This window comes from Nematolebias whitei, chromosome 10, assembly GCF_014905685.2.
Source record: "Nematolebias whitei isolate Nwh7 chromosome 10, NemWhi1, whole genome shotgun sequence".
Lineage (NCBI taxonomy): Eukaryota > Metazoa > Chordata > Actinopteri > Cyprinodontiformes > Rivulidae > Nematolebias > Nematolebias whitei.
Window position 1 is genome coordinate 47,993,230 of NC_056507.1, and position 11,823 is coordinate 48,005,052.

Genomic DNA, 11,823 nt, shown 5'->3' on the forward strand with positions numbered 1-11,823 from the left:
TTCTCTTTTGTAAACCTACTGATGAAAGATATTAGCAATTTCATAATCTTGTACTGCTGTCTTAACTTTGGGGCCGTTTACACGGCGCGTATTTTGAGTGCATCCGCAGCTTTCTCTCTGCGGTTCTGCTGATCATTTACACGACACCAGTGGCCCCCCTCTTTGAATCCGGAGGTTTCTGAATCCACCTTCCAGAGTGGAGGTTTTTCGCTGACCCCCTACTGATGATGTAAACATCTCCCGCTGAGGCTTTGTGTTAAACCACATGCGCACACGCACGCGCAGACAGACGTTATATTTCTATCAACATGGCGGCGGACACACTGCTTTCAGAACCTCGACTGATGGAATATATTTTAATCTCGTAGTTAATCTACGTCAGATTCAGGTGCTGTTACCGACATCTGTGTTGGAAGAGACACAATCTGATCCAGTTCTAATGTCGCTGTTTATAGAACGTGGCATGTGCACACGTCGCGCTGCACTATAACATACTAAATGTGCTAAATAACAACAGTTTAATAATAATAAACAGTATTTATGTTAGTGTGAAATATAATGAAGCTCTGAACTAAATGAAGCTATGTGGACATGATGTAATTCAAATTTAAAATGATGCTAAACATAAAGCGTGAACACTAAAGTTGAAAATGAAGACATCAGGTTTAATTTTTATTTATTTATTCAACACCACAAACTGTATGTCACACAAACACTGATAATTAAACTGAACACACTATTAAAAACAAGTTAACTGAACTTGAATGGATTGAATTAAAGAACTGAGGGGAATTTTAAATGAATAGTTAATCAACATCTCTCTTCGACGTCCTCCTGCCCTCCATCTGGGCCGAGCCTTGTTCAGAACCGGTCCGCCTGGTGGAAGGACAGCTTCTTCTTCTTTCAAGAAAAACTAAAAACTCACTTGGTTGTTTTGTAACAAAAGTAAACACAAACTAACATTATTAAGAACGTTGATTTACCCGCTGTAAAACAGCTACTGATTATCACGGAGTAAAGTCCGACATCGTCGACTCGGTTCTGGTCCACTCAGTGACCGGTGTGGAGCTGTTAGATGAAGCGGTCCTGCTTGGCGTCAAATCTGTCGACTCTTTTATCCAAAATCCAGCCAGAATCTATCTTTAACTTGTTGTTACGTTACGTTGTTGTTAGCTGGTTAGCACAGAGGAAAACAACGTGCCGAGATAGCACGCATGCGCATTAGGTGAAGGTACAAAATTCACATCACCATCTAATGACCCGGCATGGTAACTACAGGGGATTCAGTGCGGCGGGGTGGGGGAATCCTCCGGATGCATGTAAACCCAAAATGCGACCGTGTCAACGCAAATCTTTTCCTCTAATTAACATACGAAAAACCTACGTTTCCCCCCATCGTGTCCGTTTAAATAGGGCCTTTATTTGTAACAGAAGACGTTTCGCTCCTCATCCGAGGAGCTTTCTCAATTCAAAGAGCAGTGAGTGAGGGATTCAGGTTATAAGGCTGAGTGAGATAAGACACACACACATATGTTGATTGGCAATTCACACCTAAACACCTTAACAGTAGGGGTTTCTTAAAGTCCATCCATCCATCCATTTTCTTCCGCTTATCTGGGGTCGGGTCACGGGGGTAGCAGCCTAAGTAGGGAGGCCCAGACTTCCCTCTCCCCAGCCACTTGGGCCAGCTCCTCCGGGGGAATCCCGAGGCGTTCCCAGGTCAGCCGAGAAACATAGTCCCTCCAGCGTGTCCTGGGTCTTCCTATGGGTCTTCCTATGGGTCACCAGGAGGAGACCCATAGGAAGACCCTCCAGCGTGTCCTGGGTCTTCCTATGGGTCTCCTCCTGGTGGGACGTGTCCGGAACACCTCACCAGGGAAGCGTCCAGGAGGCATCCTAAACAGATGCCCGAGCCACATCAACTGGCTCCTCTCGATGTGGAGAAGCAGTGGCTCTACTCTGAACAGCGACAGCAGCAGAGCTAGGGCTAACCACAATAACTTCAGTTTTCTGATCGTTAAAACGTAAAAAAATTTGAAGCCATCAATGCCTTAATGTCATTGACATTTTAACAGAGGGTGAATGGAGCAAAAACTATTGGGTTTTAAGGGCAGATATGTCTGACAATCATCACCCAATCAATGAAATGAAAGATCATGTTTCCTCAGGATAGACACCAAGGGGATCAGATACAATGAAAACAGAAGGGGTCCAAGAATTAAGCCCTGTGGGACCCTGCAGGTAAGAGGCACTGAAGCAGATATACTATTACTAACATTAACACAAAATCTCCTGTCACTCAGGAAGACCTTCAAAACCTTCAAGAACTGTTCTACTCGGGTTCTCCAAACCTCCAAGAAGTGTTTTTCTCAGGGTTAGAGTTTAACGTTTACAGGCTGATAGAAGAAGAGGGGACTCTTCACAAAGCAAACATGGACATGTCCTATGTTTTTAACAGAAGGTTGTCACTGAATTCAAAATTACTTTTTACCAAAAAAAAAAACTGTACAATTTCTTAGTTTAAACATTTTAATGTTTACTGTGGTTTACTATGAAAAAAGTTTATGAAACTACCAAATCATTACTACGACCACTCAGTTTTTTCTTTTGCACATCTCACCTTCTTCTCAGCTGTATTATTGCTGATGTTTTTAATGAATAAATGAGTTACCTTTTGTCACAGCTATACATCAAAGCAAATAGTGTCAGGAGTTCTCATAAAGCACACGGACAACACACTGACCTTCACATGAACAAGCATAACACCTCCTGTGGTCTTACCTGAAACTGCTGCTGAAAGCCCTGAGAGCGGTGAAGCTCAGTGACCCGTTGGACAAAGTCTTTCACTGGAATGGCAGTTTGGTCATCTGAAAAATGAAAATCACCAAACAACAGACAAACAAAGGACCAACGTTTAATCTTAGTGTAGGATGAAAATAAACATGCTAAATTAGGACCTTGACAAAAGTGGCAGTTTTTGAAATTATTGAAGATATTCTGAGACACAGAATAAAAACTTATATCTGTTAGAGACAAAGGAAATATTTAGATCTAAAGTATTCAAGTTAAGGTTCCAATCATGCTGCTAATATGTGAAGGTGTGTTTATGTGTTTGTGTTACCAAATGATAGCGTGGTGATGGACGGGGCAGTGAGGACTCTGGATGATGAGATGCCGTTGATGTAAAAGTGGGCCGTCTGGAAACAAACTCTGCAGACAAAAAGTTTGAAGGAGATTTGTCTGAAGTTGGTTCATGTTCATCGAGAGGAGCCAGTTGAGGTGGTTCAGGCATCTGGTAAGGATGCTCCCTGGGCGCATCCCTAGGGAGGTGCTTCAGGCATGTTTGACTGGGAGGAGACCCCAGGGAAGACCCAGGACACGCTGGAGAGACCATGTCTCTCAAATGGCCTGGGAACATATTGGAGTCCTCCTAGAAGAGCTGGATGTGGAGAGAGATGTCTGGACCTCACTGCTAAAGCTGCTGCCCTGAGACCTGACTTCAGAACAAGAGGAAGATGATGGATGGATGATGGATGGATGGATGGATGGCTGAATGATGAGCGGTGTATATACAGTATACACACATATATGTGTGTGTGTGATCACGTTAAGTCATTATTGCGTTAACGTAGCAAATGGACAATTATTTTCATGTGCGTTAATACTGTTAGGTTTTGTTTTCCTCCTTAATTTCTCTCCTCAGGATCTATGAACACACACAACACTCCAGCAAGGGGCCGGCTTTCCAGTTAGAGAGCGATACAGAGTCCACCTCAACAAGGATTACATCCAATCACATTGAAGCTCGCGTTATCTTGACCAATTACTAACAGGAAGGCGTGTCATAGAAAAGCAAGCCGGTGGATAGCTGAAGGTCTGGTTCTGTTGGAGCGGCAGACTTCAGTTAACAAATGCAGCATGGAGTTCCTCACATCGGGACAAAACACAGTTTTACTGGAGAGCACAATTAAAAACAAGTGGCACTCTGCCTTCTCCATAACTGGTGACATTTCTCCTCCTATGCTGACTGACTTTTTCCCCAGTTGCAGCGAATTGTTGCCCCCGGCGCATGATAGACACATGACTGGTTTCAGTTGCTCTATTGGGAATGACGCAGCATCTCAGCCATTCCATTTTAAGTTGTGTCAAAAGTACAGACTTTAAGCTACACACCAGTTTTGTTGATCGGCCACGTCAAGCCAGAGTTATGATAAATTAATCCACGCCACAGCTCATTTCCTGAAAATCAGATCTGAAGCTGCTGTGAGCAGAGGCTGCAGCTCTGAGACAAACCCTTTGTCATCATCCTTTGCATTCACCTCCCAGATGAACAACCCCCCTTCTTTCTGATGAAAGGTCGCGCCACAAAATCTGCACCAAGAATAAGAAAAAACGCTGAAGTTGACGAGTTCAGTGCAACAAAATCAGCGATTTGTGGGTGGGTGGAAGAGAGTGTTTGAGCCCCACAGGAGGTCTGACTGTGCTCAGAGGAGGGAGTCCAGAGCCCCTCTGACTGGACCAACAGAAGAACCAAGCAGCAGATCTATGATGCTTGGTTCTTCTGTTGGCATCCATCGGATGACTGTATGGATGGATACAAATAATTTAAATTAGATATTTATTTGAGGCTGGCAGCTCTTAATGCCCTGATGAATGCTTGTTGTTCACAGAGGGATGAGTGATGAAATAACAGTAAGTGTGATAACAAAGTCCATGCTCAATAATCCAGGTATACAATCCAACATTTTTCAGTCAGGTCATCTGGACAGTTTCTTTTTTTTTGTGCTGAAACGTTTCACCTTTGGTCCGGAAGGCTTCAGTTTGACAAGACTGTCAACAAGGACGAGAGCAGGCAATGGAGGGGGGGCGTACCAAAGAGACCATCTTATCACAAGCAGAACTGGTTTGTTCAACTTTGGAGTAAGCTGTTGGGGGTAGAATCAGTTTTGTTGTGTTTCCTTGACTGATGAAGCCTTCTGGACCGAAGGCGAAACGTTTCAGCACAAAAAAAAAGAAACTGTCCAGATGACCTGACTGAAAAATGTTGGGGAGTAGGTGTGATAGTTGAACATGGAGAACCTCACCCCTATTTAAAGATGGACAGCTTCTCTTCACAAAGATGACTTGTTTACTACTCTATCAGTTCAGCATTCCTCTCTTATCAAGAATATGTATGTATCATAGTATCTCTCATACCCTGGTGAATAGCAAGCAGAGTTCTTACGATCAATTGTTAGGCTGACGGTACTCCTTTTACATTTGAATACTGGATCTGGCTAACAGAAACTGGTTGATGAGCGTCCTGATGCATGCTCAATAATCCAGGTAGAAAAAAAAAAGTCTGGTCCTCTGGACATTCAAAAAACAAAACAAACAAAAAAGTAGAATTTTGTTTTTCATCCGAAAGACTTCTTCAGTCTGAGGTGCTGTATTCAGCTCGGTCTCTTAAATAGCACCTTCTCAGAGTGGATCAACCAGTTTGCTGCTGACAACCAAAACCAGCTGATCACATGATCAAGAAGGGCCATCAGCCTAACAATGGATCATTAGCACCTGATGGCTGTTTACTATTCACAGGGGGTTGAGTGATACTAGCAATCACAGCATTGTAAGAGGGGGACAGTTGAACCCGGAAGTTCCACCCCTGTTTAATGATGGACAATTTCTTTTCACAAAGATGGCCTCCTTTACTCCTCTCTCAAACCATCGTTCCTCTCTGTCCAGGATGTGTTAAGATATTTACCTAGACTGGTCGTGGGAGTTTTTGATCTACTCAGAGACAGGATTATAATGAAATTATGACTTGATTCTGACTGGGTCAAACTGGGCCAGCAACTCTAAAAACAGTCTCCCTGGGATTCAATATCCGTTAAGGAATAGAGTTTATTTCTGCTTGCTACATCACGTAGAAAGGCTTTTGAAGCACCGTCACATATTTCCTTTCACGTCATAACCACATAAGAACCATTGAGATCACACTTAGTCACGCCCTCTCATACACTGACAGGTTGAGCTCCCCTTCTGCGAAGGAGGAGTCTAGGACCTATAAATGAGTAATGACACGGGACATCGGGGCTCTTCCGGGTTTTGTGATTGCGTCACAAACCAGAGAGACCAGCGCTGTAAACTGTAATCTTTTCCTTCCTTGATTTTAATATAATTGATAAAACTTAATTGACATCTCCTTGATTTATTGATATTGTGGGTTACCGCTTCTGAGGGAGGTTCGAGCCGGGAGGAGCGACGTGGGCTGGAGGCAGATTTTCCGGGTCCGGTGACCCACAGCCAGCTCCCGTCTTAACAGTTGTGAACATCTTCATCCCTGAAAGAGTGACAGCTGACATGGAGATCAGTCTTACATCGGGGAAACTAAACAGCCACTGGCCAAAAGGATGGCCCAGCACAGAAGATCAACATCATCAGGCCAGGACTCTGCGGTCTACACTCATCTCCAGGCCAGCGGTCACTATCAGGGAGAAGAAGTCTTTCGGATGAAAGATGAAACGTTTCTACATTTTTGTTTGTTTTGTTTTTTGAATGTCCAGAGGACCAGACTTAACTTTTTTTGATGGTTGATGAGTGCTATTTGACTGTTACATGTGAATACTAGTTCTGGGTAGCAGAAACTGGTTGATGAGGCTATTTGAATGAGTTTTTAGCACCTCCTCAGACTGAAGTGGTCTTATGAATAAAAGACAAAACATTTCAACAAAGAAGAATCCGTTCAGAAGACCTGACTTAACCTTGTTAGATTTATCCATCCATTCCATCCATTATCTTCCGCTTATTCCTAAGTCGGGTTGCGGGGTCAGAAGCTTGAACAGGGAGGCCCAGACATCTCTTTCCACAGCCACCTCTTTCAGCTCTTCTGGGAGGATTCCAAGGCATTCCCAGGCCAACCGAGAGACTAAATAGTCTCTCCAGCGTGTCCTGGGTCTTCCCCAGGGTCTCCTGTTTGTATTTTAATGTAAAGTTTTTATTATATGCAATTGGAGGTTGTTAGGTTGATTACATGAATATGTAGGCATGAGTACGTAGGTACTCTTACTGTACTTTGATTGATAAATTGTATGTATTTTAATGCATAGAAATGCCCAACCAGGGACTTGAGTTGTGAATTAGCTGTAGCTATATACTCTTTGTGCAACGCATCAGTCACAGACTTGTTCTGTTCTATGTTTTTGTGCACTGTCCCTGTCAAATTAACTAACTAACTAACTCCCATGCCCGAAGCACCTCTCTAGGGAGGGGCCCAGGGGGCATTCTCACCAGATGCCCAAACCACCTCAACTGGCTCCTCTCGACGTGGAGGAGTAGCGGTTCTACTCCAAGTCTCTCCCGAATAACTGAACTTCTCACCCCATCTCTAAGGGAGAGTCCAGTTACCTTGCGGAGAACACTCATTTCAACCGCCTGTATCTGTGATCTCATTCTTTCGGTCACTACCCAGACCTCATGACCATTGATGAGGGTAGGAATGTAGAACGACCGGTAAACAAAGCACTTTGCCTTACAGCTCAGTTCCCTCTGCACCACAACGGACCGGTACAGAGTCCGCAATACTGCAGATGCTGCACCAATCTGTCTGTCAATCTCACGCTCTTTCCTTCCCTCTCTCGTGAACAAAATCCAGAGATACTCGAACTCCTCCACTTGAGGCAGAACTTCACCCTCGACCTGAAGAGAGCAATCCACCCTTTTCTGGTTGAGGACCATGGCCACAGATTTGAAGGTGTTAATTCTCATTCCAGCTGCTTCACACTCGGCAGCGAACCGCTCCAGTGAGAGCTGAAGATCACGGCATGATGACGCCAACAGGACCACATCATCTGCAAAGAGCAGAGATGGAATCCTGAGGCCACCGAACTGGAAACCCACCACCAGCTGGTTGCACCGAGAAATTCTGTCCATAAAAGTTATGAACAAAATCGGTGACAACGGGCAGCCCTGGCGGAGTCCAACTCCCACCCTGAAGGGGTCCGACTTACTGCTGGCGATGTGAACCAAACTCTTGCACCGCTTGTATAGGGACTGAACAGCCCGTAACAACAGGCCTCCAATCCCATACGCGCGGAGCACCCCCCACATTGTACCCTGAGGAACACGGTCAAATGCCTTCTCTAAGTCCACAAAACACATGTAGACTGGATGGGCAAACTCCCATGACCCCTCAAGGACCCTAGTGAGGGTAAAGAGCTGATTCAGTGTTCCACAGCCTGGACAGAACCCACATTGTTCCTTCGGGATCTGAGGTTTGACCAACGATCGGACTCGCTTCTCCAGTACCCCTGACTAGACCTTGCCAGGGAGGCTAAGGAGAGTGATGCCCCTATAACTGGCGCACAACCTCCGGTCCCCCTTTTTGAAGAGGGGAACTACCACCCCAGTCTGCCAGTCCAGTGGCACTGTCCCCAATGTCCACGCGATGTTGCAAAGGTGTGTCAGCCAAGACAGCCCCACAACATCCAGAGCCTTAAAGAAATCAGGGTGAATCTCATCCACTCCCCGGAGCCCTGCAGCCTCGGTGCTTTTTAACTACCTCGGTGACCTCAGCCACGGTTATGGATGGAGCAATCAGGGTGCATCTAGTGATAAGCTGCTGAGGTCACGTGAGAGCTGTGCTGCGTAAGTAACATGGCAGGATACTGCTAAACAAAAACGATTCAACTCAGGTAAAACAAGCCAATATATTACAATCAAGCATAAAAAACATTGTTAATAATAACCTCTGCATATTGTTTCAATGAACCAAACTGGACGAGGAAACCTTGGACAGTCTGGAGAGTTACGTGGACGAGTGTTTTAACAACATCGTGATGGGTAAACCACAAAAAAAAACAAGCATCCACGACCACACCAACTCCTAAACGCATGCGTTTAGAGAGCTCAACCAGCACGTCCACCTCTCCAGAGAAAAGCTTCATTTATGTCCTGGGCTCAATCGACAAGAAACTAACCAGCTTAGATGCCCGGCTGGCCCTGGTGGAATTTCTCCACAAGGAGTTTCAAGCACTGAGGGAGTCTCTGGAGTTCGGCCAAGCTCAGGTGGCGTTGCTCGCTGCTGAGAACCAAACTCTGAGGGGTAACGTTAAAGAACTCGCAGAGAAGATGTCGCAGCTGTCCGGAGAAAACAAGAAAATGAAGGAGTCCATCCTGGACATTCAAGCTCGGAGCATGCGAGACAATCTTGTCTTCTCAGGGATCCCTGAACGAGCAGAGGAGGACGCTGAAGTTACGATCCGTGAATTTATCCAACATCAGCTGAAACTCCCAAGTGAGACGGTAAAAAACATCAGATTCCATTGTGTTCACCGGCTCGGAGGTAAGAAGCCTGATAACAAGCGACCTCGACCAATTATCACTAAATTTGAGCATTATAAACAGAAAGAGCATGTCAGAGGTCGGGGCAGAGAGCTGTGTGGGACCGACTTCAGTGTGAACGATCAATTTCCTAAAGAGATCCTCGATCGGAGGCGAGTTTTGTTTCCAATCAGGAAGAAATATATGTCTGAGGGCGTCAGAGCTACGGTGGCTGTAGATAAACTTTATATTAATGGTCAGTTGTTCAGGGAACGGGACGTCACTCCGTGGCTTTATTAAAAGGAACAACAGGTTAGTTTGAAGCAAGGCTGTTCAACTGACGGCCCGCGGGCCAAATCAGGCCCACAGGTGAGCTAAGTTCGGTCCACCAATGGGTTTACTCTTAAAACAAAACTAGAGTTTTAACTAAAAAACATTGTAACTTAATGATAAGAACTAGTGGATATCTGACCCCTGAGTGCTTGGCTTTCAGTAACTGTGGCCCCCTGGGCAGTTTAGTTGAATAGTCCTGGTTTAACGCTTTTAACACTGGAGGTAAATTAACTGGCATTTGTAAATAAAATGTAAAGCACAGCTCGGTAAGGTGTCTGCACTGGTGGTGGTGAACGGTGTCAAAGCTATTCTTTTTCTTGTTTGTTTGTTTTTTTTCTTATCTTTTCCTTTTTATTTATTTTTATTTGATTATTTTTACTATTTTCTCTTTTACATTTATCTGTTACCACATCACTTCATCAGTCTTTTTCTCTTCTTTACCACCCAACAAACATTTACACACAAGCACACCAGAGAACTTTATATCTTTCAACTTCTCTCACACTCAGCTTCTACTCAATATTCTTGTATCTTTACACTTCAGACATCACTGTGTGTTTCTAAACATCTAAACAATCTCAAGCAATAACTCTGATTTTAGTTGGATTTATTTGTCTCTATGGTGACATGCGCTGGTCAACTTTAACTACTCACGCACAACTATGGGCACATTAAGGTTTGTGACTTGGAATGTCAATGGAACCAGTACTCAACAAAAAAGATTAGGGATTTTAAACCAGCTTAAAAGACTACAGGCAGATGTTGTCTTTTTACAAGAGACTCACAAATCTATTACAACTGCAGATGATCTTAAATCACCTGACTTTCCTGATATGTTTTGTGCCTGCTATAACTCAAGACAAAGGGGAGTCGCAATATTAATACACAAAAATGTTAATTTTTCAGTACTAGACACAGTCACAGATCCAGAGGGTAGATATTTAATAATACAACTTTATATAAATAACTATAAGTTGTGTATTGTCAGTATATATGACCCAAATGTTGATGACACCTCTTTTTTTTCATGATTTTTTCTCAGCATTTTCTGATCACTTGGATTGCTCACTTATACTTGGAGGTGACCTCAACTTTGGTCTAAATGAAGAATTAGACAGATGTAGTAGAGCAGGAACTCAGCGCAGTTGGCAGTCCATAAATATAGTTAAACAGTACATGATTGATTACGGACTTTGCGATGCATGGCGATCTCTTCACTCTAACCGTAGGGAGTATACTTTCTTCTCACCTGTCCATCACTCTTACTCTCGTCTGGATTATTTTTTAGTCAGCAGCTCGTTGTTGACGGACATCTCAGACGCTGAGATACACCCTATAGCTGTCAGTGATCATGCTCCTGTCTCTTTAACTATAGCAAACAGAAAAGAAATCCCAAAAAGTATAAACTGGAGATTTAATATATCATTGCTTGAGGATGAAGATTTTATCAAATATTTTACAGAAGAGTGGACTTCATATCTGGAGTATAATGACTTGCCTGGAACATCAGCATCTGTTCTCTGGGAGGCAAGGGAAAGCAGTGATGAGAGGTAAAATAATCTCATTCTCATCACATAAAAAGAAAAAAGAAAATAAACATTCAGGAATTAGAAGAAACCATTAAATTGTTAGAAGCCTCCCAAGATGAAGACATGCTGGACAAAATGCGTAAAGCAAAATTAGAATTAAACGAACTTATTAACAACTATTCATGGTGTTAAAGACTTGACTGGGAATACAGTTTATGATCCTGAAAGCATAAACAGCATTTTCAGAGATTTTTATAAAGCTTTATCCTCACCCCAGATAAACCCATCAGATAATGAAATTGATCAGGCCTAAAATAAACTATCTATTCTCAATGATCCCAAGTAAACCATCATCTGACTGGTTTAGATCCCTGGACTCCTCCATCTCTAAATTTCTCTGGAAAGATAAACCCCCACGTATTAAACTAAAAACACTACAGAAGACCAAAGATAAAGGAGGACTTGTCATATTTTTAAAAAAATAATTTGACCCCAAGTGGCAGACTGGAAAGAACAGAGTCAGAAGTTATAAAAGAATAAATATTTATTTTTGCAGGACAAAATCCTCCAGGCTGAAAAGAGAAGGCAGGGACAAGGTGAGTATCCAGAATGAACTTCAGAAAACAACTGATCAATTGTGTTGAGGTTCTTGTTCTTACTG